This window comes from Lissotriton helveticus, chromosome 12 (assembly GCF_964261635.1).
Source record: "Lissotriton helveticus chromosome 12, aLisHel1.1, whole genome shotgun sequence".
Taxonomy (NCBI): Eukaryota; Metazoa; Chordata; class Amphibia; order Caudata; family Salamandridae; genus Lissotriton; species Lissotriton helveticus.
Window position 1 is genome coordinate 37,295,146 of NC_136073.1, and position 22,897 is coordinate 37,318,042.

Here is a 22,897-nt window from a genome sequence, read left to right on the forward strand (position 1 = left end):
TGTTCTCCAGTCTGAGGCGCTGTGACCCTTGCCACACACGCAAGTCTGAGGGCTTGGGTCATTCATGTGTTCTCCAGTCTGAGGCGCCGTGACCCTTGCCGCAAACGCAAATCTGAGGGCTTGGGTCCTTCACGTCTTCTCCAGTCTGAGGCGCCGTAACCTTTGCCGCACACGCAAGTCTGAGGGCTTGGGTCATTCACGTGTTCTCCAGTCCGAGGCGCCGTGACCCTTGCCGCACACGCAAGTCTGAGGGCTTGGGTCATTCACGTCTTCTCCAATCCGAGGCGCCGTGACCCTTGCCGCACACGCAAGTCTGAGGGTTTGGGTCATTCATGTCTTCTCCAGTCCGAGGCGCCGTGACTCTTGCCGCACACGCAAGTCTGAGGGCATGGGTCATTCATGTGTTCTCCAGTCTGAGACACCGTGACACGCGCCGCACACGCAAGTCTGAGGGCTTGGGTCATTCATGTGTTCTCCAGTCTGAGGCGCTGTGACCCTTGCCGCACACGCAAGTCTGAGGGCTTGGGTCATTCATGTGTTCTCCAGTCTGAGGCGCCGTGACCCTTGCCGCACACGCAAGTCTGATTGCTTGGGTCATTCATGTCTTCTCCAGTCTGAGGCGCCTTGACCCATGTCGCACACGCAAGTCTGAGGGCTTGGGTCATTCACGTGTTCTCCAGTCTGAGGCGCCGTGACCCTTGCCGCACACGCAAGTCTGAGGGCTTGGGTCCTTCAAGTGTTCTCCAGTCTGAGGCGCCGTGACCCTTGCCGCACACGCAAGTCTGAGGGCTTGGGTCATTCACGTGTTCTCCAGTCTGAGGCGACGTGACCCTTGCCGCACACGCAAGTCTGAGGGCTTGGGTCATTCATGTCTTCTCCAGTCTGAAGAGCCGAGACCCGCGCCGCACACGCAATTCTGAGGGCTTGGGTCATTCATGTCTTCTCCAGTCTGAGGCGTCGTGACCCTTGCCGCACACGCAAGTCTGAGGGTTTGGGTCATTCATGTCTTCTCCAGTCTGAGGTGCCGTGACCCTTGCCGCACACGCAAGTCTGAGGGCTTGGGTCCTTCATGTCTTCTTCAGTCTGAGGCGCCGTGACCCTTGCCGCACATGCAAGTCTGAGGGCTTGGGTCATTCATGTCTTCTCCAGTCTGAGGCGCCGTGACCCGCGCCGCACACGCAAGTCTGAGGGCTTGGGTCATTCACGTCTTCTCCAGTCTGAGGCGCCGTGACCCGCGCGCACACACAAGTCTGAGGGCTTGGGTCATTCATGTGTTCTCCGGTCTGAGGCACCGTGACCCTTGCCGCACACGCAAGTCTGAGGGCTTGGGTCATTCACGGCTTCTCCAGACTGAGGTGCCGTGACCCTTGCCGCACACGCAAGTCTGAGGGCTTGGGTCATTCATGTCTTCTCCAGTCTGAGGCACCGTGACCCTTGCCGCACACGCAAGTCTGAGGGCTTGGGTCATTCATGTCTTCTCCAGTCTGAGGCGCCGTGACCCTTGCCGCACATGCAAGTCTGAGGGCTTGGGTCATTCATGTCTTCTCCAGTCTGAGGCGCCGTGACCCTTGCCGCACACGCAAGTCTGAGGCCTTGGGTCATTCATGTCTTCTCCAGTCTGAGGCGCTGTGACCCGTGCCGCACACGCAAGTCTGAGGGCTTGGGTCATTCATGTCTTCTTCAGTCTGAGGAGCCGTGACCCTTGCCGCACACGCAAGTCTGAGGGCTTGGGTCATTCATGTCTTCTCCAGTCTGAGTCGCCTTGACCCTTGCCGCACACGCAAGTCTGAGGGCTTGGGTCATTCATGTGTTCTCCAGTCTGAGGCGCTGTGACCTGCGCCGCACACGCAAGTCTGAGGGCTTGGGTCATTCATGTGTTCTCCAGTCTGAGGCGTTGTGACCCTTGCCGCACACGCAAGTCTGAGGGCTTGGGTCATTCATGTGTTCTCCAGTCTGAGGCGCCGTGACCCTTGCCGCACACGCAAGTCTGAGGGCTTGGGTCATTCATGTTTTCTCCAGTCTGAGGCGCCGTGACCCTTGCCGCACACGCAAGTCTGAGGGCTTGGGTCATTCATGTGTTCTCCAGTCTGAGGCGCCGTGACCCTTGCCGCACACGCAAGTCTGAGGGCTTGGGTCATTCACATATTCTCCAGTCTGAGGCACCGTGACCCTTGCCGCACACGCAAGTCTGAGGGCTTGGGTCATTCACGTATTCTCCAGTCTAAGGCGCCGTGACCCTTGCCGCACACGCAAGTCTGAGGGCTTGGGTCATTCACGTCTTCTCCAGTCTGAGGCGCCGTGACCCTTGCCGCACACGCAAGTCTGAGGGCTTGGGTCCTTCACGTGTTCTCCAGACTGAGGCGCCGTGACCCACGCCGCACACGCAAGTCAGAGGGCTTGGGTACTTCACATGTTCTCCAGTCTGAGGCGCCGTGACCCTTGCCGCACACGCAAGTCTGAGGGCTTGGGTCCTTCAAGTGTTCTCCAGTCTGAGGCGCCGTGACCCTTGCCGCACACGCAAGTCTGAGGGCTTGGGTCATTCACGTGTTCTCTAGTCTGAGGCGACGTGACCCTTGCCGCACATGCAAGTCTGAGGGCTTGGGTCCTTCACATCTTCTCCAGTCTGAGGCGCCGTGACCCTTGCCGCACACGCAAGTCTGAGGGCTTGGGTCCTTCACCTCTTCTCCAGTCTGAGGCACCGTGACCCTTGCCGCACACGCAAGTCTGAGGGCTTGGGTCATTCATGTGTTCTCCAGTCCGAGTCGCCGTGACCCTTGCCTCACACGCAAGTCTGAGGGCTTGGGTCTTTCATGTGTTCTCCAGTCTGAGGCGCCGTGAACCTTGCCGCACACGCAAGTCTGAGGGCTTGGGTCATTCATGTTTTCTCCAGTCTGAGGCGCCGTGACCCTTGCCGCACACGCAAGTCAGAGGGCTTGGGTACTTCACATGTTCTCCAGTCTGAGGCGCCGTGACCCTTGCCACACATGCAAGTCTGAGGGCTTGGGTCCTTCAAGTGTTCTCCAGTCTGAGGCGCCGTGACCCTTGCCGCACACGCAAGTCTGAGGGCTTGGGTCATTCACATGTTCTCCAGTCTGAGGCGACGTGACCCTTGCCGCACACGCAAGTGTGAGGGCTTGGGTCCTTCACGTCTTCTCCAGTCTGAGGCGCCGTGACCCTTGCCGCACACAAAAGTCTGAGGGCTTGGGTCCTTCACGTCTTCTCCAGTCTGAGGCGCCGTGACCCTTGCTGCACACGCAAGTCTGAGGGCTTGGGTCATTCACGTGTTCTCCAGTCCGAGGCGCTGTGACCCTTGCCGCACATGCAAGTCTGAGGGCTTGGGTCATTCACGTCTTCTCCAGTCCGAGGCGCCGTGACCCTTGCCGCACACGCAAGTCTGAGGGCTTGGGTCATTCATGTCTTCTCCAGTCCGAGGCGCCGTGACTCTTGCCGCACACGCAAGTCTGAGGGCATGGGTCATTCATGTGTTCTCCAGTCTGAGACACCGTGACACGCGCCGCACACGCAAGTCTGAGGGCTTGGGTCATTCATGTGTTCTCCAGTCTGAGGCACCGTGACCCTTGCCGCACACGCAAGTCTGAGGGCTTGGGTCCTTCATGTGTTCTCCAGTCTGAGGTGCCGTGACCCTTGCCACACACGCAAGTCTGAGGGCTTGGGTCATTCATGTGTTCTCCAGTCTGAGGCGCCGTGACCCTTGCCGCAAACGCAAGTCTGAGGGCTTGGGTCCTTCACGTCTTCTCCAGTCTGAGGCGCCGTAACCTTTGCCGCACACGCAAGTCTGAGGGCTTGGGTCATTCACGTGTTCTCCAGTCCGAGGCGCCGTGACCCTTGCCGCACACGCAAGTCTGAGGGCTTGGGTCATTCACGTCTTCTCCAATCCAAGGCGCCGTGACCCTTGCCGCACACGCAAGTCTGAGGGCTTGGGTCATTCATGTCTTCTCCAGTCCGAGGCGCCGTGACTCTTGCCGCAAACGCAAGTCTGAGGGCATGGGTCATTCATGTGTTCTCCAGTCTGAGACACCGTGACACGCGCCGCACACGCAAGTTGGAGTTCTTGGGTCATTCATGTGTTCTCCAGTCTGAGGCGCCGTGACCCTTGCCACACACACAAGTCCGAGGCCTTGGGTCATTCATGTGTTCTCCAGTCTGAGGTGCTGTGACCCTTGCCACACACACAAGTCTGAGGGCTTGGGTCATTCATGTCTTCTCCAGTCTGAGGCGCCTTGACCCTTGTCGCACACGCAAGTCTGAGGGCTTGGGTCATTCATGTGTTCTCCAGTCTGAGGCGCCGTGACCCTTGCCGCACACGCAAGTCTGAGGGCTTGGGTCCTTCAAGTGTTCTCCAGTCTGAGGCGCCGTGACCCTTGCCGCACACGCAAGTCTGAGGGCTTGGGTCATTTACGTGTTCTCCAGTCTGAGGCGACGTGACCCTTGCTGCACACGCAAGTCTGAGGGCTTGGGTCCTTCACGTCTTCTCCAGTCTGAGGCGCCGTGACCCTTGCCGCACACGCAAGTCTGAGGGCTTGGGTCATTCATTTGTTCTCCAGTCTGAGGCGCCGTGACCCTTGCCGCACACGCAAGTCTGAGGGCTTGGGTCATTCATGTGTTCTCCAGTCCGAGGCGCCGTGACCCTTGCTGCACACGCAAGTCTGAGGGCTTGGGTCATTCACATCTTCTCCAGTCCGAGGCGCCGTGACCCTTGCCGCACACGCAAGTCTGAGGGCTTGGGTCATTCATGTCTTCTCCAGTCCGAGGCGCCGTGACTCTTGCCGCACACGCAAGTCTGAGGGCTTGGGTCATTCATGTGTTCTCCAGTCTGATTCACCGTGACCCGCACCGCACACGCAAGTCTGAGGGCTTGGGTCTTTCATGTGTTCTCCAGTCTGAGGTGCCGTGACCCTTGTCGCACATGCAAGTCTGAGGGCTTGGGTCCTTCATGTGTTCTCCAGTCTGAGGCGCTGTGACCCTTGCCTCACACGCAAGTCTGAGGGCTTGGGTCATTCATGTCTTCTCCAGTCTGAGGCGCCGTGACCCTTGCCGCACACGCAAGTCTGAGGGCTTGGGTCATTCATGTCTTCTCCAGTCTGAGGCGCCGTGACCCTTGCCGCACATGCAAGTGTGAGGGCTTGGGTCATTCATGTGTTCTCCAGTCTGAGGCGCTGTGACCTGCGCCGCACACACAAGTCTGAGGGCTTGGGTCATTCATGTGTTCTCCAGTCTGAGGCGCCGTGACCCTTGCCGCACACGCAAGTCTGAGGGCTTGGGTCATTCATGTGTTCTCCAGTCTGAGGCACCGTGACCCTTGCCGCAAACGCAAGTCTGAGGGCTTGGGTCATTCATGTTTTCTCCAGTCTGAGGCGCCGTGACCCTTGCCGCACACGCAAGTCTGAGGGCTTGGGCCATTCATGTCTTCTCCAGTCCGAGGCGCCGTGACTCTTGCCGCACACGCAAGTCTGAGGGCATGGGTCATTCATGTGTTCTCCAGTCTGAGACACCGTGACACGTGCCGCACACGCAAGTCGGAGGGCTTGGGTCATTCATGTGTTCTCCAGTCTGAGGCGCCATGACCCTTGCCACACACGCAAGTCCGAGGCCTTGGGTCATTCATGTGTTCTCCAGTCTGAGGTGCCGTGACCCGCACCGCACACGCAAGTCTGAGGGCTTGGGTCTTTCATGTGTTCTCCAGTCTGAGGCGCCGTGACCCTTGTCGCACATGCAAGTCTGAGGGCTTGGGTCCTTCATGTGTTCTCCAGTCTGAGGCGCTGTGACCCTTGCCTCACACGCAAGTCTGAGGGCTTGGGTCATTCATGTCTTCTCCAGTCTGAGGCGCCGTGACCCTTGCCGCACACGCAAGTCTGAGGGCTTGGGTCATTCATGTCTTCTCCAGTCTGAGGCGCCGTGACCCTTGCCGCACATGCAAGTCTGAGGGCTTGGGTCATTCATGTGTTCTCCAGTCTGAGGCGCTGTGACCTGCGCCGCACACGCAAGTCTGAGGGCTTGGGTCATTCATGTGTTCTCCAGTCTGAGGCGCCGTGACCCTTGCCGCACACGCAAGTCTGAGGGCTTGGGTCATTCATGTGTTCTCCAGTCTGAGGCACCGTGACCCTTGCCGCAAACGCAAGTCTGAGGGCTTGGGTCATTCATGTTTTCTCCAGTCTGAGGCGCCATGACCCTTGCCGCACACGCAAGTCTGAGGGCTTGGGTCATTCATGTGTTCTCCAGTCTGAGGCGCCGTGACCCTTGCCGCACACGCAAGTCTGAGGGCTTGGGTCATTCACATATTCTCCAGTCTGAGGCACCGTGACCCTTGCCGCACACGCAAGTCTGAGGGCTTGGGTCATTCACGTATTCTCCAGTCTAAGGCGCCGTGAACCTTGCCGCACACGCAAGTCTGAGGGCTTGGGTCATTCACGTCTTCTCCAGTCTGAGGTGCCGTGACCCTTGCCGCACACGCAAGTCTGAGGGCTTGGGTCCTTCACGTGTTCTCCAGACTGAGGCGCCGTGACCCACGCCGCACACGCAAGTCAGAGGGCTTGGGTACTTCACATGTTCTCCAGTCTGAGGCGCCGTGACCCTTGCCGCACACGCAAGTCTGAGGGCTTGGGTCCTTCAAGTGTTCTCCAGTCTGAGGCGCCATGACCCTTGCCGCACACGCAAGTCTGAGGGCTTGGGTCATTCACGTGTTCTCTAGTCTGAGGCGACGTGACCCTTGCCGCACATGCAAGTCTGAGGGCTTGGGTCCTTCACGTCTTCTCCAGTCTGAGGCGCCGTGACCCTTGCCGCACACGCAAGTCTGAGGGCTTGGGTCCTTCACCTCTTCTCCAGTCTGAGGCGCCGTGACCCTTGCCGCACACGCAAGTCTGAGGGCTTGGGTCATTCATGTGTTCTCCAGTCCGAGTCGCCGTGACCCTTGCCTCACACGCAAGTCTGAGGGCTTGGGTCATTCATGTGTTCTCCAGTCTGAGGCGCCGTGACCCTTGCCGCACACGCAAGTCTGAGGGCTTGGGTCATTCATGTTTTCTCCAGTCTGAGGCGCCGTGACCCTTGCCGCACACGCAAGTCAGAGGGCTTGGGTACTTCACATGTTCTCCAGTCTGAGGCACCGTGACCCTTGCCACACATGCAAGTCTGAGGGCTTGGGTCCTTCAAGTGTTCTCCAGTCTGAGGCGCCGTGACCCTTGCCGCACACGCAAGTCTGAGGGCTTGGGTCATTCACGTGTTCTCCAGTCTGAGGCGACGTGACCCTTGCTGCACACGCAAGTGTGAGGGCTTGGGTCCTTCACGTCTTCTCCAGTCTGAGGCGCCGTGACCCTTGCCGCACACGCAAGTCTGAGGGCTTGGGTCATTCATGTGTTCTCCAGTCTGAGGCGCCGTGACCCTTGCCGCACACGCAAGTCTGAGGGCTTGGGTCATTCACATATTCTCCAGTCTGAGGCACCTTGACCCTTGCCGCACACGCAAGTCTGAGGGCTTGGGTCATTCACGTATTCTCCAGTCTAAGGCGCCGTGAACCTTGCCGCACACGCAAGTCTGAGGGCTTGGGTCATTCACGTCTTCTCCAGTCTGAGGTGCCGTGACCCTTGCCGCACACGCAAGTCTGAGGGCTTGGGTCCTTCACGTGTTCTCCAGACTGAGGCGCCGTGACCCACGCCGCACACGCAAGTCAGAGGGCTTGGGTACTTCACATGTTCTCCAGTCTGAGGCGCCGTGACCCTTGCCGCACACGCAAGTCTGAGGGCTTGGGTCCTTCAAGTGTTCTCCAGTCTGAGGCGCCATGACCCTTGCCGCACACGCAAGTCTGAGGGCTTGGGTCATTCACGTGTTCTCTAGTCTGAGGCGACGTGACCCTTGCCGCACATGCAAGTCTGAGGGCTTGGGTCCTTCACGTCTTCTCCAGTCTGAGGCGCCGTGACCCTTGCCGCACACGCAAGTCTGAGGGCTTGGGTCCTTCACCTCTTCTCCAGTCTGAGGCGCCGTGACCCTTGCCGCACACGCAAGTCTGAGGGCTTGGGTCATTCATGTGTTCTCCAGTCCGAGTCGCCGTGACCCTTGCCTCACACGCAAGTCTGAGGGCTTGGGTCATTCATGTGTTCTCCAGTCTGAGGCGCCGTGACCCTTGCCGCACGCGCAAGTCTGAGGGCTTGGGTCATTCATGTTTTCTCCAGTCTGAGGCGCCGTGACCCTTGCCGCACACGCAAGTCAGTGGGCTTGGGTACTTCACATGTTCTCCAGTCTGAGGCGCCGTGACCCTTGCCACACATGCAAGTCTGAGGGCTTGGGTCCTTCAAGTGTTCTCCAGTCTGAGGCGCCGTGACCCTTGCCGCACACGCAAGTCTGAGGGCTTGGGTCATTCACGTGTTCTCCAGTCTGAGGCGACGTGACCCTTGCCGCACACGCAAGTGTGAGGGCTTGGGTCCTTCACGTCTTCTCCAGTCTGAGGCACCATGACCCTTGCCGCACACACAAGTCTGAGGGCTTGGGTCCTTCACGTCTTCTCCAGTCTGAGGCGCCGTGACCCTTGCCGCACACGCAAGTCTGAGGGCTTGGGTCATTCACGTGTTCTCCAGTCTGAGGCGCCATGACCCTTGCCGCACACGCAAGTCTGAGGGCTTGGGTCATTCACGTCTTCTCCAGTCCGAGGCGCCGTGACCCTTGCCGCACACGCAAGTCTGAGGGCTTGGGTCATTCATGTCTTCTCCAGTCCGAGGTGCCGTGACTCTTGCCGCACACGCAAGTCTGAGGGCATGGGTCATTCATGTGTTCTCCAGTCTGAGACACCGTGACACGCGCCGCACACGCAAGTCTGAGGGCTTGGGTCATTCATGTGTTCTCCAGTCTGAGGCACCGTGACCCTTGCCGCACACGCAAGTCTGAGGGCTTGGGTCCTTCATGTGTTCTCCAGTCTGAGGCGCTGTGACCCTTGCCACACACGCAAGTCTGAGGGCTTGGGTCATTCATGTGTTCTCCAGTCTGAGGCGCCGTGACCCTTGCCGCAAACGCAAGTCTGAGGGCTTGGGTCCTTCACGTCTTCTCCAGTCTGAGGCGCCGTAACCTTTGCCGCACACGCAAGTCTGAGGGCTTGGGTCATTCACGTGTTCTCCAGTCCGAGGCGCCGTGACCCTTGCCGCACACGCAAGTCTGAGGGCTTGGGTCATTCACGTCTTCTCCAATCCGAGGCGCCGTGACCCTTGCCGCACACGCAAGTCTGAGGGCTTGGGTCCTTCATGTGTTCTCCAGTCTGAGGCGCTGTGACCCTTGCCTCACACGCAAGTCTGAGGGCTTGGGTCATTCATGTCTTCTCCAGTCTGAGGCGCCGTGACCCTTGCCGCACACGCAAGTCTGAGGGCTTGGGTCATTCATGTGTTCTCCAGTCTGAGGCGCTGTGACCTGCGCCGCACACGCAAGTCTGAGGGCTTGGGTCATTCATGTGTTCTCCAGTCTGAGGCGCCGTGACCCTTGCCGCACACGCAAGTCTGAGGGCTTGGGTCATTCATGTGTTCTCCAGTCTGAGGCACCGTGACCCTTGCCGCAAACGCAAGTCTGAGGGCTTGGGTCATTCATGTTTTCTCCAGTCTGAGGCGCCGTGACCCTTGCCGCACACGCAAGTCTGAGGGCTTGGGTCATTCATGTGTTCTCCAGTCTGAGGCGCTGTGACCTGCGCCGCACACGCAAGTCTGAGGGCTTGGGTCATTCATGTGTTCTCCAGTCTGAGGCGCCGTGACCCTTGCCGCACACGCAAGTCTGAGGGCTTGGGTCATTCATGTGTTCTCCAGTCTGAGGCACCGTGACCCTTGCCGCAAACGCAAGTCTGAGGGCTTGGGTCATTCATGTTTTCTCCAGTCTGAGGCGCCGTGACCCTTGCCGCACACGCAAGTCTGAGGGCTTGGGTCATTCATGTGTTCTCCAGTCTGAGGCACCGTGACCCTTGCCGCAAACGCAAGTCTGAGGGCTTGGGTCATTCATGTTTTCTCCAGTCTGAGGCGCCGTGACCCTTGCCGCACACGCAAGTCTGAGGGCTTGGGTCATTCATGTGTTCTCCAGTCTGAGGCGCCGTGACCCTTGCCGCACACGCAAGTCTGAGGGCTTGGGTCATTCATGTGTTCTCCAGTCTGAGGCGCCGTGACCCTTGCCGCAAACGCAAATCTGAGGGCTTGGGTCCTTCACGTCTTCTCCAGTCTGAGGCGCCGTAACCTTTGCCGCACACGCAAGTCTGAGGGCTTGGGTCATTCACGTGTTCTCCAGTCCGAGGCGCCGTGACCCTTGCCGCACACGCAAGTCTGAGGGCTTGGGTCATTCACGTCTTCTCCAATCCGAGGCGCCGTGACCCTTGCCGCACACGCAAGTCTGAGGGCTTGGGTCATTCATGTCTTCTCCAGTCCGAGGCGCCGTGACTCTTGCCGCACACGCAAGTCTGAGGGCATGGGTCATTCATGTGTTCTCCAGTCTGAGACACCGTGACACGCGCCGCACACGCAAGTCGGAGGGCTTGGGTCATTCATGTGTTCTCCAGTCTGAGGCGCAGTGACCCTTGCCGCACACGCAAGTCTGAGGGCTTGGGTCCTTTATGTGTTCTCCAGTCTGAGGCGCCATGACCCTTGCCACACACGCAAGTCCGAGGGCTTGGGTCATTCATGTGTTCTCCAGTCCGAGGCACCGTGACTCTTGCCGCACACGCAAGTCTGAGGGCTTGGGTCATTCATGTGTTCTCCAGTCTGAGGCGCCGTGACCCGCGCCGCACACGCAAGTCTGAGGGCTTGGGTCATTCATGTGTTCTCCAGTCTGAGGCGCTGTGACCCTTGCCGCACACGCAAGTCTGAGGGCTTGGGTCATTCATGTGTTCTCCAGTCTGAGGCGCCGTGACCCTTCCCGCACACGCAAGTCTGATTGCTTGGGTCATTCATGTCTTCTCCAGTCTGAGGCGCCTTGACCCATGTCGCACACGCAAGTCTGAGGGCTTGGGTCATTCACGTGTTCTCCAGTCTGAGGCGCCGTGACCCTTGCCGCACACGCAAGTCTGAGGGCTTGGGTCCTTCAAGTGTTCTCCAGTCTGAGGCGCCGTGACCCTTGCCGCACACGCAAGTCTGAGGGCTTGGGTCATTCACGTGTTCTCCAGTCTGAGGCGACGTGACCCTTGCCGCTGAGGTTCCGTGACGATTTTACTCGTGTTTGTAACATTGTCGTAAATACATAATTTTGGTATCAGTGAACCGCAAATGATCCATTTAGTATATCCTGGTGTTTTCGCTATGCTACGAGCAAGAGCACTCCAGTTACAAACACATTTCTGTTCTACCCGTGGCATCCATTTTAGAACACGGAAGCCATTTTGTATTCCTTGCCCTCACATAGTCAATAGGACACGCAATGACCTCTTTCTTTTGTTCATTTAAAGGACACGTAGGCTTTAACCGGCGATTCACCTTGCTAGTGACACGTGCACCTTAGGCCAGCAACGCTGTAGCAGCATGACTCGGCAGGAACTGCCTCCCCAGCCTGAGGCCAGTCCTGCTATACTGGTTCTTGTGTTCGTTGGCCTGATCATGATTAGGCGGCCGAAGCTGGTAACCGTACCCATTTACGACCCACAAACATTTCTTATCCTGTCTTTCTTTCTTCTGCACCTGGCTCTGCTCCTTTCCTTCTGGGCCTTTATTAGGGGGAGGTAACGAAATTTACGATGAGGCGGTCCGGGTCTTGAATGAAGAATTGACATGGGATTATGATGGACTAGTGGGAACCCCTCATTTGTAATGTTTTGACATCAGATACTGTTGACGATCCCTGTGCAACGCCAAATATTTATTGTTTAAGACACGAATGTTTAGAACTGTGGTAACATGTAAAGAATTTGCCTGAAGCCCAATATTTAGTATATAAGGAGCAACCCTCTTTGTACAAATCGAACAGGCTCCTAGATACTGCCCATGTGTAGTTTCTGTGACTTCTGTGTCCCTGCAGTAATAAACCTTTGGTCTTTGACGCCACCATCGAGAAGCCCGTGTTTCTGTTTGTTTGTGCACCGAGACAGGTGGAACTCCGGGGTCTTCGGGTGTTATCCCTGACACCTCTGGACGGAACCAAAAAGTCCAGAACTCCACCGCACACGCAAGTCTGAGGGCTTGGGTCATTCATGTCTTCTCCAGTCTGAAGAGCCGAGACCCGCGCCGCACACGCAATTCTGAGGGCTTGGGTCATTCATGTCTTCTCCAGTCTGAGGCGTCGTGACCCTTGCCGCACACGCAAGTCTGAGGGTTTGGGTCATTCATGTCTTCTCCAGTCTGAGGTGCCGTGACCCTTGCCGCACACGCAAGTCTGAGGGCTTGGGTCCTTCATGTCTTCTTCAGTCTGAGGCGCCGTGACCCTTGCCGCACATGCAAGTCTGAGGGCTTGGGTCATTCATGTCTTCTCCAGTCTGAGGCGCCGTGACCCGCGCCGCACACGCAAGTCTGAGGGCTTGGGTCATTCACGTCTTCTCCAGTCTGAGGCGCCGTGACCCGCGCGCACACACAAGTCTGAGGGCTTGGGTCATTCATGTGTTCTCCGGTCTGAGGCACCGTGACCCTTGCCGCACACGCAAGTCTGAGGGCTTGGGTCATTCACGGCTTCTCCAGACTGAGGTGCCGTGACCCTTGCCGCACACGCAAGTCTGAGGGCTTGGGTCATTCATGTCTTCTCCAGTCTGAGGCACCGTGACCCTTGCCGCACACGCAAGTCTGAGGGCTTGGGTCATTCATGTCTTCTCCAGTCTGAGGCGCCGTGACCCTTGCCGCACATGCAAGTCTGAGGGCTTGGGTCATTCATGTCTTCTCCAGTCTGAGGCGCCGTGACCCTTGCCGCACACGCAAGTCTGAGGCCTTGGGTCATTCATGTCTTCTCCAGTCTGAGGCGCTGTGACCCGTGCCGCACACGCAAGTCTGAGGGCTTGGGTCATTCATGTCTTCTTCAGTCTGAGGAGCCGTGACCCTTGCCGCACACGCAAGTCTGAGGGCTTGGGTCATTCATGTCTTCTCCAGTCTGAGTCGCCTTGACCCTTGCCGCACACGCAAGTCTGAGGGCTTGGGTCATTCATGTGTTCTCCAGTCTGAGGCGCTGTGACCTGCGCCGCACACGCAAGTCTGAGGGCTTGGGTCATTCATGTGTTCTCCAGTCTGAGGCGCCGTGACCCTTGCCGCACACGCAAGTCTGAGGGCTTGGGTCATTCATGTGTTCTCCAGTCTGAGGCGCCGTGACCCTTGCCGCACACGCAAGTCTGAGGGCTTGGGTCATTCATGTTTTCTCCAGTCTGAGGCGCCGTGACCCTTGCCGCACACGCAAGTCTGAGGGCTTGGGTCATTCATGTGTTCTCCAGTCTGAGGCGCCGTGACCCTTGCCGCACACGCAAGTCTGAGGGCTTGGGTCATTCACATATTCTCCAGTCTGAGGCACCGTGACCCTTGCCGCACACGCAAGTCTGAGGGCTTGGGTCATTCACGTATTCTCCAGTCTAAGGCGCCGTGACCCTTGCCGCACACGCAAGTCTGAGGGCTTGGGTCATTCACGTCTTCTCCAGTCTGAGGCGCCGTGACCCTTGCCGCACACGCAAGTCTGAGGGCTTGGGTCCTTCACGTGTTCTCCAGACTGAGGCGCCGTGACCCACGCCGCACACGCAAGTCAGAGGGCTTGGGTACTTCACATGTTCTCCAGTCTGAGGCGCCGTGACCCTTGCCGCACACGCAAGTCTGAGGGCTTGGGTCCTTCAAGTGTTCTCCAGTCTGAGGCGCCGTGACCCTTGCCGCACACGCAAGTCTGAGGGCTTGGGTCATTCACGTGTTCTCTAGTCTGAGGCGACGTGACCCTTGCCGCACATGCAAGTCTGAGGGCTTGGGTCCTTCACATCTTCTCCAGTCTGAGGCGCCGTGACCCTTGCCGCACACGCAAGTCTGAGGGCTTGGGTCCTTCACCTCTTCTCCAGTCTGAGGCACCGTGACCCTTGCCGCACACGCAAGTCTGAGGGCTTGGGTCATTCATGTGTTCTCCAGTCCGAGTCGCCGTGACCCTTGCCTCACACGCAAGTCTGAGGGCTTGGGTCTTTCATGTGTTCTCCAGTCTGAGGCGCCGTGAACCTTGCCGCACACGCAAGTCAGAGGGCTTGGGTACTTCACATGTTCTCCAGTCTGAGGCGCCGTGACACTTGCCACACATGCAAGTCTGAGGGCTTGGGTCCTTCAAGTGTTCTCCAGTCTGAGGCGCCGTGACCCTTGCCGCACATGCATGTCTGAGGGCTTGGGTCATTCACGTGTTCTCCAGTCTGAGGCGACGTGACCCTTGCCGCACACGCAAGTGTGAGGGCTTGGGTCCTTCACGTCTTCTCCAGTCTGAGGCGCCGTGACCCTTGCCGCACACACAAGTCTGAGGGCTTGGGTCCTTCACGTCTTCTCCAGTCTGAGGCACCGTGACCCTTGCCGCACACGCAAGTCTGAGGGCTTGGGTCATTCACGTGTTCTCCAGTCCGAGGCGCCGTGACCCTTGCCGCACACGCAAGTCTGAGGGCTTGGGTCATTCACGTCTTCTCCAGTCCGAGGCGCCGTGACCCTTGCCGCACACGCAAGTCTGAAGGCTTGGGTCATTCATGTCTTCTCCAGTCCGAGGCGCCGTGACTCTTGCCGCACACGCAAGTCTGAGGGCATGGGTCATTCATGTGTTCTCCAGTCTGAGACACCGTGACACGCGCCGCACACGCAAGTCTGAGGGCTTGGGTCATTCATGTGTTCTCCAGTCTGAGGCACCGTGACCCTTGCCGCACACGCAAGTCTGAGGGCTTGGGTCCTTCATGTGTTCTCCAGTCTGAGGCGCCGTGACCCTTGCCACACACGCAAGTCTGAGGGCTTGGGTCATTCATGTGTTCTCCAGTCTGAGGCGCCGTGACCCTTGCCGCAAACGCAAATCTGAGGGCTTGGGTCCTTCACGTCTTCTCCAGTCTGAGGCGCCGTAACCTTTGCCGCACACGCAAGTCTGAGGGCTTGGGTCATTCACGTGTTCTCCAGTCCGAGGCGCCGTGACCCTTGCCGCACACGCAAGTCTGAGGGCTTGGGTCATTCACGTCTTCTCCAATCCGAGGCGCCGTGACCCTTGCCGCACACGCAAGTCTGAGGGCTTGGGTCATTCATGTCTTCTCCAGTCCGAGGCGCCGTGACTCTTGCCGCACACGCAAGTCTGAGGGCATGGGTCATTCATGTGTTCTCCAGTCTGAGACACCGTGACACGCGCCGCACACGCAAGTCGGAGGGCTTGGGTCATTCATGTGTTCTCCAGTCTGAGGCGCAGTGACCCTTGCCGCACACGCAAGTCTGAGGGCTTGGGTCCTTTATGTGTTCTCCAGTCTGAGGCGCCATGACCCTTGCCACACACAAAAGTCCGAGGGCTTGGGTCATTCATGTGTTCTCCAGTCCGAGGCACCGTGACTCTTGCCGCACACGCAAGTCTGAGGGCTTGGGTCATTCATGTGTTCTCCAGTCTGAGGCGCCGTGACCCGCGCCGCACACGCAAGTCTGAGGGCTTGGGTCATTCATGTGTTCTCCAGTCTGAGGCGCTGTGACCCTTGCCGCACACGCAAGTCTGAGGGCTTGGGTCATTCATGTGTTCTCCAGTCTGAGGCGCCGTGACCCTTGCCGCACACGCAAGTCTGATTGCTTGGGTCATTCATGTCTTCTCCAGTCTGAGGCGCCTTGACCCATGTCGCACACGCAAGTCTGAGGGCTTGGGTCATTCACGTGTTCTCCAGTCTGAGGCGCCGTGACCCTTGCCGCACACGCAAGTCTGAGGGCTTGGGTCCTTCAAGTGTTCTCCAGTCTGAGGCGCCGTGACCCTTGCCGCACACGCAAGTCTGAGGGCTTGGGTCATTCACGTGTTCTCCAGTCTGAGGCGACGTGACCCTTGCCGCACACGCAAGTCTGAGGGCTTGGGTCATTCATGTCTTCTCCAGTCTGAAGAGCCGAGACCCGCGCCGCACACGCAATTCTGAGGGCTTGGGTCATTCATGTCTTCTCCAGTCTGAGGCGTCGTGACCCTTGCCGCACACGCAAGTCTGAGGGTTTGGGTCATTCATGTCTTCTCCAGTCTGAGGTGCCATGACCCTTGCCGCACACGCAAGTCTGAGGGCTTGGGTCCTTCATGTCTTCTTCAGTCTGAGGCGCCGTGACCCTTGCCGCACATGCAAGTCTGAGGGCTTGGGTCATTCATGTCTTCTCCAGTCTGAGGCGCCGTGACCCGCGCCGCACACGCAAGTCTGAGGGCTTGGGTCATTCACGTCTTCTCCAGTCTGAGGCGCCGTGACCCGCGCGCACACACAAGTCTGAGGGCTTGGGTCATTCATGTGTTCTCCGGTCTGAGGCACCGTGACCCTTGCCGCACACGCAAGTCTGAGGGCTTGGGTCATTCACGGCTTCTCCAGACTGAGGTGCCGTGACCCTTGCCGCACACGCAAGTCTGAGGGCTTGGGTCATTCATGTCTTCTCCAGTCTGAGGCACCGTGACCCTTGCCGCACACGCAAGTCTGAGGGCTTGGGTCATTCATGTCTTCTCCAGTCTGAGGCGCCGTGACCCTTGCCGCACATGCAAGTCTGAGGGCTTGGGTCATTCATGTCTTCTCCAGTCTGAGGCGCCGTGACCCTTGCCGCACACGCAAGTCTGAGGCCTTGGGTCATTCATGTCTTCTCCAGTCTGAGGCGCTGTGACCCGTGCCGCACACGCAAGTCTGAGGGCTTGGGTCATTCATGTCTTCTTCAGTCTGAGGAGCCGTGACCCTTGCCGCACACGCAAGTCTGAGGGCTTGGGTCATTCATGTCTTCTCCAGTCTGAGTCGCCTTGACCCTTGCCGCACACGCAAGTCTGAGGGCTTGGGTCATTCATGTGTTCTCCAGTCTGAGGCGCTGTGACCTGCGCCGCACACGCAAGTCTGAGGGCTTGGGTCATTCATGTGTTCTCCAGTCTGAGGCGCCGTGACCCTTGCCGCACACGCAAGTCTGAGGGCTTGGGTCATTCATGTGTTCTCCAGTCTGAGGCGCCGTGACCCTTGCCGCACACGCAAGTCTGAGGGCTTGGGTCATTCATGTGTTCTCCAGTCTGAGGCGCCGTGACCCTTGCCGCACACGCAAGTCTGAGGGCTTGGGTCATTCACATATTCTCCAGTCTGAGGCACCGTGACCCTTGCCGCACACGCAAGTCTGAGGGCTTGGGTCATTCACGTATTCTCCAGTCTAAGGCGCCGTGACCCTTGCCGCACACGCAAGTCTGAGGGCTTGGGTCCTTCACGTGTTCTCCAGACTGAGGCGCCGTGACCCACGCCACACACGCAAGTCAGAGGGCTTGGGTACTTCACATGTTCTCCAGTCTGAGGCGCCGTGACCCTTGCCGCACACGCAAGTCTGAGGGCTTGGGTCCTTCAAGTGTTCTCCAGTCTGAGGCGCCGTGACCCTTGCCGCACACGCAAGTCTGAGGGCTTGGGTCATTCACGTGTTCTCTAGTCTGAGGCGACGTGACCCTTGCCGCACATGCAAGTCTGAGGGCTTGGGTCCTTCACATCTTCTCCAGTCTGAGGCGCCGTGACCCTTGCCGCACACGCAAGTCTGAGGGCTTGGGTCCTTCACCTCTTCTCCAGTCTGAGGCACCGTGACCCTTGCCGCACACGCAAGTCTGAGGGCTTGGGTCATTCATGTGTTCTCCAGTCCGAGTCGCCGTGACCCTTGCCTCACACGCAAGTCTGAGGGCTTGGGTCTTTCATGTGTTCTCCAGTCTGAGGCGCCGTGAACCTTGCCGCACACGCAAGTCTGAGGGCTTGGGTCATTCATGTTTTCTCCAGTCTGAGGCGCCGTGACCCTTGCCGCACACGCAAGTCAGAGGGCTTGGGTACTTCACATGTTCTCCAGTCTGAGGCGCCATGACCCTTGCCACACACAAAAGTCCGAGGGCTTGGGTCATTCATGTGTTCTCCAGTCCGAGGCACCGTGACTCTTGCCGCACACGCAAGTCTGAGGGCTTGGGTCATTCATGTGTTCTCCAGTCTGAGGCGCCGTGACCCGCGCCGCACACGCAAGTCTGAGGGCTTGGGTCATTCATGTGTTCTCCAGTCTGAGGCGCTGTGACCCTTGCCGCACACGCAAGTCTGAGGGCTTGGGTCATTCATGTGTTCTCCAGTCTGAGGCGCCGTGACCCTTGCCGCACACGCAAGTCTGATTGCTTGGGTCATTCATGTCTTCTCCAGTCTGAGGCGCCTTGACCCATGTCGCACACGCAAGTCTGAGGGCTTGGGTCATTCACGTGTTCTCCAGTCTGAGGCGCCGTGACCCTTGCCGCACACGCAAGTCTGAGGGCTTGGGTCCTTCAAGTGTTCTCCAGTCTGAGGCGCCGTGACCCTTGCCGCACACGCAAGTCTGAGGGCTTGGGTCATTCACGTGTTCTCCAGTCTGAGGCGACGTGACCCTTGCCGCACACGCAAGTCTGAGGGCTTGGGTCATTCATGTCTTCTCCAGTCTGAAGAGCCGAGACCCGCGCCGCACACGCAATTCTGAGGGCTTGGGTCATTCATGTCTTCTCCAGTCTGAGGCGTCGTGACCCTTGCCGCACACGCAAGTCTGAGGGTTTGGGTCATTCATGTCTTCTCCAGTCTGAGGTGCCGTGACCCTTGCCGCACACGCAAGTCTGAGGGCTTGGGTCCTTCATGTCTTCTTCAGTCTGAGGCGCCGTGACCCTTGCCGCACATGCAAGTCTGAGGGCTTGGGTCATTCATGTCTTCTCCAGTCTGAGGCGCCGTGACCCGCGCCGCACACGCAAGTCTGAGGGCTTGGGTCATTCACGTCTTCTCCAGTCTGAGGCGCCGTGACCCGCGCGCACACACAAGTCTGAGGGCTTGGGTCATTCATGTGTTCTCCGGTCTGAGGCACCGTGACCCTTGCCGCACACGCAAGTCTGAGGGCTTGGGTCATTCACGGCTTCTCCAGACTGAGGTGCCGTGACCCTTGCCGCACACGCAAGTCTGAGGGCTTGGGTCATTCATGTCTTCTCCAGTCTGAGGCACCGTGACCCTTGCCGCACACGCAAGTCTGAGGGCTTGGGTCATTCATGTCTTCTCCAGTCTGAGGCGCCGTGACCCTTGCCGCACATGCAAGTCTGAGGGCTTGGGTCATTCATGTCTTCTCCAGTCTGAGGCGCCGTGACCCTTGCCGCACACGCAAGTCTGAGGCCTTGGGTCATTCATGTCTTCTCCAGTCTGAGGCGCTGTGACCCGTGCCGCACACGCAAGTCTGAGGGCTTGGGTCATTCATGTCTTCTTCAGTCTGAGGAGCCGTGACCCTTGCCGCACACGCAAGTCTGAGGGCTTGGGTCATTCATGTCTTCTCCAGTCTGAGTCGCCTTGACCCTTGCCGCACACGCAAGTCTGAGGGCTTGGGTCATTCATGTGTTCTCCAGTCTGAGGCGCTGTGACCTGCGCCGCACACGCAAGTCTGAGGGCTTGGGTCATTCATGTGTTCTCCAGTCTGAGGCGCCGTGACCCTTGCCGCACACGCAAGTCTGAGGGCTTGGGTCATTCATGTGTTCTCCAGTCTGAGGCGCCGTGACCCTTGCCGCACACGCAAGTCTGAGGGCTTGGGTCATTGATGTTTTCTCCAGTCTGAGGCGCCGTGACCCTTGCCGCACACGCAAGTCTGAGGGCTTGGGTCATTTATGTGTTCTCCAGTCTGAGGCGCCGTGACCCTTGCCGCACACGCAAGTCTGAGGGCTTGGGTCATTCACATATTCTCCAGTCTGAGGCACCGTGACCCTTGCCGCACACGCAAGTCTGAGGGCTTGGGTCATTCACGTATTCTCCAGTCTAAGGCGCCGTGACCCTTGCCGCACACGCAAGTCTGAGGGCTTGGGTCATTCACGTCTTCTCCAGTCTGAGGCGCCGTGACCCTTGCCGCACACGCAAGTCTGAGGGCTTGGGTCCTTCACGTGTTCTCCAGACTGAGGCGCCGTGACCCACGCCGCACACGCAAGTCAGAGGGCTTGGGTACTTCACATATTCTCCAGTCTGAGGCGCCGTGACCCTTGCCGCACACGCAAGTCTGAGGGCTTGGGTCCTTCAAGTGTTCTCCAGTCTGAGGCGCCGTGACCCTTGCCGCACACGCAAGTCTGAGGGCTTGGGTCATTCACGTGTTCTCTAGTCTGAGGCGACGTGACCCTTGCCGCACATGCAAGTCTGAGGGCTTGGGTCCTTCACATCTTCTCCAGTCTGAGGCGCCGTGACCCTTGCCGCACACGCAAGTCTGAGGGCTTGGGTCCTTCACCTCTTCTCCAGTCTGAGGCACCGTGACCCTTGCCGCACACGCAAGTCTGAGGGCTTGGGTCATTCATGTGTTCTCCAGTCCGAGTCGCCGTGACCCTTGCCTCACACGCAAGTCTGAGGGCTTGGGTCTTTCATGTGTTCTCCAGTCTGAGGCGCCGTGAACCTTGCCGCACACGCAAGTCTGAGGGCTTGGGTCATTCATGTTTTCTCCAGTCTGAGGCGCCGTGACCCTTGCCGCACACGCAAGTCAGAGGGCTTGGGTACTTCACATGTTCTCCAGTCTGAGGCGCCGTGACCCTTGCCACACATGCAAGTCTGAGGGCTTGGGTCCTTCAAGTGTTCTCCAGTCTGAGGCGCCGTGACCCTTGCCGCACACGCAAGTCTGAGGGCTTGGGTCATTCACATGTTCTCCAGTCTGAGGCGACGTGACCCTTGCCGCACACGCAAGTGTGAGGGCTTGGGTCCTTCACGTCTTCTCCAGTCTGAGGCGCCGTGACCCTTGCCGCACACAAAAGTCTGAGGGCTTGGGTCCTTCACGTCTTCTCCAGTCTGAGGCGCCGTGACCCTTGCCGCACACGCAAGTCTGAGGGCTTGGGTCATTCACGTGTTCTCCAGTCCGAGGCGCCGTGACCCTTGCCGCACATGCAAGTCTGAGGGCTTGGGTCATTCACGTCTTCTCCAGTCCGAGGCGCCGTGACCCTTGCCGCACACGCAAGTCTGAGGGCTTGGGTCATTCATGTCTTCTCCAGTCCGAGGCGCCGTGACTCTTGCCGCACACGCAAGTCTGAGGGCATGGGTCATTCATGTGTTCTCCAGTCTGAGACACCGTGACACGCGCCGCACACGCAAGTCTGAGGGCTTGGGTCATTCATGTGTTCTCCAGTCTGAGGCACCGTGACCCTTGCCGCACACGCAAGTCTGAGGGCTTGGGTCCTTCATGTGTTCTCCAGTCTGAGGTGCCGTGACCCTTGCCACACACGCAAGTCTGAGGGCTTGGGTCATTCATGTGTTCTCCAGTCTGAGGCGCCGTGACCCTTGCCGCAAACGCAAGTCTGAGGGCTTGGGTCCTTCACGTCTTCTCCAGTCTGAGGCGCCGTAACCTTTGCCGCACACGCAAGTCTGAGGGCTTGGGTCATTCACGTGTTCTCCAGTCCGAGGCGCCGTGACCCTTGCCGCACACGCAAGTCTGAGGGCTTGGGTCATTCACGTCTTCTCCAATCCAAGGCGCCGTGACCCTTGCCGCACACGCAAGTCTGAGGGCTTGGGTCATTCATGTCTTCTCCAGTCCGAGGCGCCGTGACTCTTGCCGCAAACGCAAGTCTGAGGGCATGGGTCATTCATGTGTTCTCCAGTCTGAGACACCGTGACACGCGCCGCACACGCAAGTTGGAGTTCTTGGGTCATTCATGTGTTCTCCAGTCTGAGGCGCCGTGACCCTTGCCACACACGCAAGTCCGAGGCCTTGGGTCATTCATGTGTTCTCCAGTCTGAGGTGCTGTGACCCTTGCCACACACACAAGTCTGAGGGCTTGGGTCATTCATGTGTTCTCCAGTCTGAGGCGCCGTGACCCTTGCTGCACACGCAAGTCTGAGGACTTGGGTCATTCATGTCTTCTCCAGTCTGAGGCGCCTTGACCCTTGTCGCACACGCAAGTCTGAGGGCTTGGGTCATTCATGTGTTCTCCAGTCTGAGGCGCCGTGACCCTTGCCGCACACGCAAGTCTGAGGGCTTGGGTCCTTCAAGTGTTCTCCAGTCTGAGGCGCCGTGACCCTTGCCGCACACGCAAGTTTGAGGGCTTGGGTCATTTACGTGTTCTCCAGTCTGAGGCGACGTGACCCTTGCTGCACACGCAAGTCTGAGGGCTTGGGTCCTTCACGTCTTCTCCAGTCTGAGGCGCCGTGACCCTTGCCGCACACGCAAGTCTGAGGGCTTGGGTCATTCATTTGTTCTCCAGTCTGAGGCGCCGTGACCCTTGCCGCACACGCAAGTCTGAGGGCTTGGGTCATTCATGTGTTCTCCAGTCCGAGGCGCCGTGACCCTTGCTGCACACGCAAGTCTGAGGGCTTGGGTCATTCACATCTTCTCCAGTCCGAGGCGCCGTGACCCTTGCCGCACACGCAAGTCTGAGGGCTTGGGTCATTCATGTCTTCTCCAGTCCGAGGCGCCGTGACTCTTGCCGCACATGCAAGTCTGAGGGCTTGGGTCATTCATGTGTTCTCCAGTCTGATTCACCGTGACCCGCACCGCACACGCAAGTCTGAGGGCTTGGGTCTTTCATGTGTTCTCCAGTCTGAGGCGCCGTGACCCTTGTCGCACATGCAAGTCTGAGGGCTTGGGTCCTTCATGTGTTCTCCAGTCTGAGGCGCTGTGACCCTTGCCTCACACGCAAGTCTGAGGGCTTGGGTCATTCATGTCTTCTCCAGTCTGAGGCGCCGTGACCCTTGCCGCACACGCAAGTCTGAGGGCTTGGGTCATTCATGTCTTCTCCAGTCTGAGGCGCCGTGACCCTTGCCGCACATGCAAGTGTGAGGGCTTGGGTCATTCATGTGTTCTCCAGTCTGAGGCGCTGTGACCTG